Raw genomic sequence first — 9,353 nt, 5'->3', positions numbered from 1 at the left:
ATATAAATATATATATATATATGCATATATAAAACACATACACACAGTTATATGAAATATACACACATATGAACACACAAAAGGTCTTCAAAAAGCTCATGAAAATTCATACTTTGAAAAAATGCACATGGATTTAGAAAATATTTGGCATCTAGATAGGCTTGTATTTTAATTTCATTTTTCCATAAACTTTTTGAAATCTCTGTATATATATATATATGAAATTAAATAGATAACCAAGACAGCTACCGTTCTTTTTCTATCCTTGTTTATAAAAGTCTTCCAATGCGACACTACCTGTCTACTACTATCCACTGCCAAACTCTTGAAAGGAGAATTTTCATAGGGTTGTTACCTCCTATATGTTTACCATATTACTATTTCAGAAAAAAATTAAGATTTCATCAATGTTTTATAACATTCTATTAATATACAGATCTTCCAGCTCCTTGGTTAAATTTTATTCCTAAGTAATTTTTAAGGTTATTGTAAATGAGATTGTTTTCCTGCTATCTTATTTGGATGGGTTTTTGTTACTGTGTGGAAATGTTACCAATTTTATATTTAAAAATTTTTTATTGAAAGCATATGCACTCTCCATTGTGAAAAATTGAGAGAGAAAAAACAACTTTTAATGGGGCATGGTTGTGCCTCAGTTCTTTTTTTCTTTCTCTTCCTCATCAGAATTTTGGACTTACACATGTATACGCCCACACAACCATTCATCCAGGGTGTTTCTCATAGGGACTAGCTTTTAATTTATATATTACCCATCTTCTTTAACAAATAGAACATTACTCAAGGTCTCATATTTAATTGTTTTTAAAAGAAAGGAAAGTAACTTCTTTATATTTGACTTTCAATTTTTTTGCTAAATTACACAAATAGATTCAATGTGTCATGATTTAAAAGAAATTTTCTGTTGATTTAAAAAAAAGTTTGGATAGAGAATCTCAGGGGAATCCACTTTTAATTTTTATGAATTTTCCTTTTCTGGTTGATTTCTTTTTCATAGAAATCTGCCTGTGTTCTTGAAAGTTGCTGCCTGTGTTTCCTATAGATTTGTTCTTGTTAATATTTTATAAGTTGCTATTTTTAGTTTTAATAGACTACTAACTTTTCTCTTCAGGCTTTTCTAAGTAGATTGTACTGCAAATTGAATGGTTTGAGAAATCTATTGGTTGTGCATATTTTAAAACTGTTTGTAAAATAAAGTGCAGAGGTTCAAGTTTCCATGTGGTCACCAGTCTAGTGAAAAGCATAACCGAAAGGTCTTCCAAACACGTGCAGCTTGCTTACTCAGTCTCTCTCTCTCTCTCATTGGACTTCTCAAAAGAGTAGTGATGTTTACTTTTTCTGTTTTATTAAATGGCAAATAAAACATGCTTTAGAGATAGATCCTTCCATTGTTTGTGTGTGTGTGTGTTTGTATGTGCATCAAGTGTATGCAAGTGTTGAACATTTTTGTTTCGTTTTTCCTTTTTTTGAGAGTTTTTCTTTTTGTTTGTTTATTTTGTTTTGTTTGTTTGTTTTTTTGTTACAGGGTATGTGCACTCACTGGAGAGACAAAGAGAGAGAGAAAGTGAGAAATCACCCCTAGGGGAGATGACCATGCTGCAATCCCTTCTCCTCAATTCTGCTTTCAGGATTTTGGGCATGTATACACACAGGGTCATTACTATGCCTCCATTTTTTTATAAGCAGCCAAAAGTACCTTAAAAAAAAATCTAGGACTAACTACTGTCCTGCAACTTTGCTTGCAAGACACACATGCTCTGATGGCTGAGGTCCCTGAAGTTGACCCCAGTTGCAGGGAGGCAGTAAAAATGCCAGCTGCAACAGAGAAACCAATCAGAACTGCTCAAGTTTAAATCCTCCTTCATAGAAAGCTTAATGAACCAGTGGAACTCTGACTCAAATCAACCAATCAGAACATACCAGATTCAATCCTTCATTTACATAACAGGACCTCATTGAAAACTTGAGTGGGAATAGTTACTCTGTAGAAGACCCAACCTTCTCATTTTCAGGGAGGCAGATTTGAGGTTTCCCCTTGCTTCCTTAATGGATGTGGCTATTTGCAATAAAATTCTTGCTTTAAGACTTGGTGATGCAAAGATTGGCTTTCAGAAACATTGAACAATGGATCTATTTGTTTGGTAATACTCTTGCTTCAATCTTCTGAGTAACTAGAATTAATTAATCCTTCTATGATTTTAAGACATGTGTTACATATAAGTTGCATTGGTATAGTAGTTTCTAACACTTATCACCAAGATAAAATTTACTTTAGAAATCTGCCTGAAAAATGATATTTGAGACAGTTCACTATCTAAACAGTGAAATGATTGAGCAAGCATATTTTGTGTTCCTAATTATATCCTGCAATTTACCTAGCATTGAGTAGTACCAGCCACTCTACTATCATATTCTGGTATAACTGCATTTCACTCCTCCAACATGCTTATGAGGTAAGAAGTATTTTGAATCCCCATTTAACAGATCATAGAACTGAGACTTGGTTATTTATTAGTTCTAGATGCTTATTTCACATACATCTCCATTTGTAGCTTCAAAGCTTGAGGATTTCTATCATGTCTGATCATGCATAGTCCCTTATATTTGTCTGGGAACTGTATGGAATACAACATAATACCAAACTACACATTATGGCAACAGAATCATAGGCTAATATACATGATAGCTGGAACAGAAATGAATTGCTTTGAAAACATGGATAGTAGATGAAAACCAGATCTCTGATTTGTTAATTACCTTTTGATATTATAAAGGGTTGTTGTACATTCTAAGGAGCACAACAAAAATATATATAAAAATTCTTTAGAAAGAATTTTTGTGCTTTTATTTTAACCTTAATAATATATTCTATAATCTATAGGACTACCATGATTTAATACTCTGATTATTTTTTTAGCCAATAAAGAAACTAAACTCAGGGACCAGCAGATTATGTAATGGTTAGTTACATCACTAGACTCCCACATAGTTGACCATGGTTTGAGTTCTGGATCCGTGGCTCATTTTCATGTCAGGCAGGTATGCATGTGTGCTCAAAATCCCGAGAGAAGGATAAAGGAGAAGGGACTGAACCAAAACCATCCCCTCAGGGGTGATTTATTGCTTTCTATCTCTCTGCTTCTCTCTGTCTTTCCAGTGAGCACATGCATCCTATAGCAAAAACCTCTTTTAGAAAAATCAAATACAAATTCGATGGGATTAAGTTTATTCTGGGTAAAATAAAAAGGGGACATTCTCTTCTACATTCATCTTCATTTGAAAGCCCATGTTTAACCTCATTAATAAAACATTTATGAGTAGTCTAGAATGATTGTCACTGTATCCTTTCTCTTGGAATTCATAGAGGTTAGCTGCTTTAGTCTTCTCACGAGTATAACTGTATGTATATGCATATTCCTACAGATATCTATATACATATATACAAATAAAATTGTAAGTTTTACAGTTTTTTGATAAAGGAGCACAATACAAATATAATATACATAGAATTATAGAATATAGAACTCAAAAAGAGATTAAGTATAATCTTATCCTATCTGCTCAATTTTTGTGGTAGCATTTTCAGAGAACTGAAATTAAAGTAGATAAAATTAGGTCCAGCTTGTACCTTGGTGGTTAAGGAGACTGCATCTCACATGGCTGACTACATGATTTGAGTCCTGGGCCCAGTGACTTGAAAAGGACTCCAGACGTGTGTGTGTGTGTGTGTGTGTGTGTGTGTGTGTGTCTACCCAAAATCCTGAGAGAATAATGGAGGAAAGTGATTGTGATTATAGAGTGACCATCCCCCCTGAGGGGGAGAACTTTCTAAGTTTCTCTCATTTTCTGTCTCTCTCTGGAAAATGTGCACACCCTACACACACACACACACACACACACACACACACACAGTAGACAAAACTCTACAGTGGTAAAACTGTCATAGTACATGTCATGTGACAAATATTCTAGCGCACTTTAATGAATAAATGGTTCATTAATGAATTAACAAATCACAGGTCTTCTACAAGTCTTATGCTTCATTTTTCTTCCCCAAATCAAACTTTCTTTTCAATTTTCTTTGGGTTGTGTAACTGTTGGGAAATGACCTAAGTAGATATTTCCTGTGTAAAACAGTAAAGCTCTCATTTTTATTTGGATCACCTTGAGCCATAAATAACATTTGAATCTGGAGAAATCTTAAATGACTTAGCATTTTGTACTTCTTAAAATTTCAGTAGAATTTTTAAAATGAGGAAATGCCAGACAGTCAATATACAAGAAAGAATTACTACTTATTATTCCTAGAGTTTGAATTGTTAGTTTTGAGAGTATTATTAAATTTTCTGCATTTATTTTGATAATCTGAAACCTACATATAAACTTATTGCGGATTGTGTGTGTGACCAATTTATAACCATGTTCTGCTGCTTTATTGCAGTCCTGGAGTTTGCATTTGCATTGGCCCCAAGTAAAGGACAAATTACCTCATGGCAAGCTGTACAAATAAGCTTTTATAGTCATTTACATAAGGCAGAATAGTGGGAATATTAAGTCATCCAATAGCACATGGTCTTTGAACTCTGCAGAAATCAACAGAACCTGCACTGAAGCAGTCAATAACACAATCATTTCATTAGCAGATACATTGTGTATATTTCATTTTTATACAGGTAATTATGACACTATGTGATAAAAGGCTTTATGTTCTAAATTATTTTTATTATATTTTATGAGTACAATTGTACTGATTGGATCTTCAAATGCATTTCCTGATGGTTAAAATTATTAGGAGTTTTTAAAGACAAAAAAGGCAATGATAATAATTACAATTCAAACAGGTTTCAAAATAAGAATAACAAAAGTGAGAAAGTACAGCTTCATATTTCTAAATTCATTGGTACTTGTTTTTTAAAACACTATAATCTGTGCCACATTAAATTAATGTTAATTTGAATTTTATTGGATAGTTGGGAAGTTTTAACATTTTAGTTGAAAATATAGTTTAATAGAGTTTCAGAGCTACAAGTAAAACACATTTATATCTAGATATGTACATATTTAAGTAATATAAAAATTAACTACAGAATTAAGGAGAATTTGGTTTTGATTTTATTAATCTGAAAATAATATATTGATTAATTGGATTTTAAAAACACTAGGAAAAAGTCCTAATTAAGTTTGCTTTCAATGTAAATGAATGTTTGCTCTTCTTTGTTATCATTATTTGCTATCTCTTTTTTTATAACTCATAGCAACAGAAGCTTATAAATATTTTTAGCGAATGTATATGTTTATTTCAGGATAGGTTAAATAATACTTTGTTTTCTTTTTTTGCAAGAGGTTTAAAAGAACTCCAGTCAGCAGGACAGGTAGTGCTTCAGTAAAATAATCAAGTCATAGATGTTCTTGAATAAACCAACAGAAGAGAGACATGCCCCAGTTGTGTTGAAAACATGCTCCTGGAAATGAAATCACTGGAAAACTTTCATGTTTTTCTGCCCACACTATTTTGGATCCATAACAAACTACTTTGACTTGTGACTCTTCCATCCTGCAGAGAGTCACCTGAAGTGCACAGGAAGAACTACTTGAGACTCAGAGATCTAAGTCAAGAAGGAGATGGAGAGGCCATACCAGGTATGTGCCTGCTAAGTCTCTCTTGTCCTCAATAATTAGTAGGACAAAGGAGGGAGGAAAGTTACTTTTTAGAAAATCAGGTGATTTTCTGGAACATGTTGATATCGATTAGAACAAGTATTGCTAAATGACTCCATAGGTTGGACAGAACACATTGGAATTTGGAAAACACATTTATTAGATCACACCCCATCTAATTGCCTCCTGTTGTTTGTAAGCAAGATGGTTGGGTTTGGCTTCCTGTTGTTTGCAAGCAGGAAGGCCATATTTTCTGAGCATGCATTCACTTATTCACTCAGAGTTCATAGAGCCATGGTGTTCTAGAAACATGGTATTTCTGTTATTTGCTAACATTTCACTAGACCACAGAAGGCCCTCTAAGATGAAGCTCAGCATGAGTTCATCTTCAAAGTCATTTATGCATATCTTGTCCCACCATGGTAGCTCATAGACATCTCTCCAGCATAAGGAACAAGACAATTCCTTTTTTTCTCATGGCATTCCCTCAGCCTTCACTTTCCTTACATTTCCACCAACTAACATTACAAAACCTCAAACAAAAATGACTTCCTTCTTTACAATTGGTACTGTATATATTCTTGGTGCTGCCTGTCAAAGTCAATATCTTGTGCTACATAATGATTTTCTTTAATTGGCATCAAAAAAATGAGCTATTAATACAACTTTCTCTCAGGATTGTGCTATATATATATATACACACTTTCTAACAACAATAAAGTATGTGAAGAGATGTGTGCATGTGTGCATGTGATACACACACACACACACATTAATACAAGAGGAGACTTACAAAAGTTTGTGGAAAATGGAATTAAAGTACAAGTTTATTTTGGTACAAAAATTGTTAAAGTCCATGCACACTTATTTTTATGATACCCATTCTCCAATCAAAACAGCATGGTGCTAGCAAAAAAAAAAAAAAAAGAAAAGAAAAGAAAAAAACAGACATTTGGACCAATGGAACAGGATTGAGATTCCAGAAATAAACTCCAAAACATACAGCCAACTGATTTTTGACAAAGGTTACCAGTCTATCGAGTGAGGAAAGAAAAACCTTTTCAGCAAATGGTGCTGGATAAAATGAATATCCACCTGCAGAAAGATGAATTTGAATCACTTCCTCTCACCATTGACAAAAATCAACTCAAAGTGGGTCAAAGATCTAAACCTAAGTCCTCAAACTCTAAAACTACTGATGAAAAATACTGGGGAAACTCTGGGAAACATTGGGGTAGGCAAAGTCTTCTTAAATAAGACCCCCAAAGCACGGTAAATAATCCAAAACACACACAAGTGGGATTACCTCAGATTAAGAAGTTTCTACGTGGCAAAAGACAGTAATTAGTGTGAATCAACAGTCTTCTGAATGGGAAAAATAACTATGCTTCAGATAAGGGACTGATAATCAGAATACACAGGGAACTGAAGTGGCTTATTCAAAAAAAAAAAAAAAAAGACCATCTCAATTAAAAGTTGGGAAAATGAACTGAATAAACAACTCTAAGGAAGACATACAAATAGCCAAAATTCACATGAAAAAAAGTTCAGCATCCCTCATCATAAGGAGATACAGATCAAAACCACAATGAAATACCACCTAACCCCAGTCTGAATGGTGAAGATTAAAAACAAATAAACAAAAACAAAAAACTGTAAGTGCTGGCAGACATGTGGTAAAAGAGCAATTCCCCTACACTGCTGGTGGGAATGTAAATTGGTCCAGCCACTGTAGAGAACAATAAGGAGATTCCTCAAAGATCTACAAATAGAACTATCACATGATCCAGCAATCCCACACCTAGGACAGGAAAACACTTAGTCAAAAAAGTACTTGCACATCTATGTATATTATGGTATTATTCACAATTGCTAAGACATGGAACCAACCCAAATGTCCATGAACAGAAAAATGGATTGAAAAAGTGTGGCACATGTACTCTTATGGAATACTACTCAGGCATATAAAAATAACGAGACCCTGGCTTTTGATAGAAAGTAGATGAATATGGAAGATTTACTGCTGAGTGAAGCATGCCAGGCTTAGATAGATATTGTATGTCTCCACTTAATATATACTGACTGTCTGCACTCTGTGGCTGAAACTAAGAGAGTCGAGGATTTAGAAACATAGAAAATGGTTACAGCTACTGGAAACAGTGTGGGAAGAGGGTGGGAGAAGCAGGAGAGTCTGAGTGAAGACATTAGGTGAAAAATAAAGAAGAAAGACATTTATGAGTTTCAGAAATGGGTTATTATCAGCTGATGATATCATGTATAGTATCCCCAACTGGACTGTTGAGAATGTCTTCATGTTGGAACATTCTCTTTACAAGCTAAGGGATGTATGTGATTGAATGTATGTAATGAATTAAGATAAAATATATAAAAAAAGAAAACCCATTTTGTGTGTGTGTTTGTGTGTGTGTGTGTTTGTGTGTGTGTGTGTGTGTGTGTGTGTGTGCGTGAGTATTTTGTGGAGAGAAGAAAGAAAAGTTTTAAAATAAATAGAATATTAAAATCTCCTAGGGAGGAATATTTAGAGAAATTTAATCCCAGATTGAATGAGAGTATCATGGCAACAGTGATACTACTATCAATTCAAAATAAGTAACTAATTTATGAAAATTTATAACCAGCTTATGTACACTGAGACATCTAAGAATCTCTGCTTTATACTTGGGTCATACATATAATACTGATGACATCCTGGGAAAGACTGTCTTAATTATCTTTTCAATCTCATTGTCTCACTTTGTTCCTAGTATGTGGAGAGATTGAAAAGAGCTTGGTGGCCAACAAGTATAATAAAACTTTTTTTTTCTCTTTTTAAGGTTTTTGCCATAGGGTGTGTTCACTCGCTGGAGACAGAGACAGGGAAAATGAGAAATCACTTCCTGGGGGATATAGCTATACCACAATCTCTTTTTCTCCAGTCTCTTCTGTGGATTCGGGCATGCATGCACACACACCTAGCATGATTTTCAAGCAACTAGCTCTGTGATGCCAACCACAGTCAGTCATAAGTTATTCCAGCACTTTAGCCACTACACCACCTGCTGACTGCATAAAATATTTTTTAGTTGCCAAAGGAAGTGTACATTTGCCAGAAAGAGAGAAAGCACTCCCCAATGAGGCACGGTTTTACCACAGTGTAATTTCTTTTCCTCCATCCTGCAGGGATTGTGCCCAGTTTCTCAAGCTGAACAGACAGAGTGGTTGGTCATTTGGGATCTGGCTCCCTTAACCAGCAGGCTATGAGGTTGACCAGGCATATAAATACATTTTAAAAAGAGAGGAAATGAAGTCTTAGTGAGCCAAAAAGTCTTTATAAATGGGAGGTTTGAAATATGACTGCGAATTTACCTGGTAAATATGGAGTGAGTCAATTCCACTTGGAAGGACCATGAAGAAAATCAGAGGAGGTTAACTGATGGACTATTCTGTGTATAACTAAATTGACTAATGGAACTAAAGAATCAAAGCCTAATAAAAGTTTTCAAATTTAGAATAGGACATAATTGGATGGCCTTAACTATAAAGGGAAGGGCAGGGTATTTAATTTGAGAGCAATATATTTTATTGAAGGATTTTCTGCAGGAGTAAAATGTAGTTGGGTTTATTTTTTAGAAAAAAATATCTTGGGGAAATGCAATGGAGATTGGATTGGAAGATCG

This window comes from Tupaia chinensis, unplaced genomic scaffold, assembly GCF_000334495.1.
Source record: "Tupaia chinensis unplaced genomic scaffold, TupChi_1.0 Scaffold000313_1, whole genome shotgun sequence".
In the NCBI taxonomy this organism is placed as follows: Eukaryota; Metazoa; Chordata; class Mammalia; order Scandentia; family Tupaiidae; genus Tupaia; species Tupaia belangeri.
The sequence above is the reverse complement of the archived record's forward strand: the minus strand, read 5'-3'. Positions refer to the sequence as shown.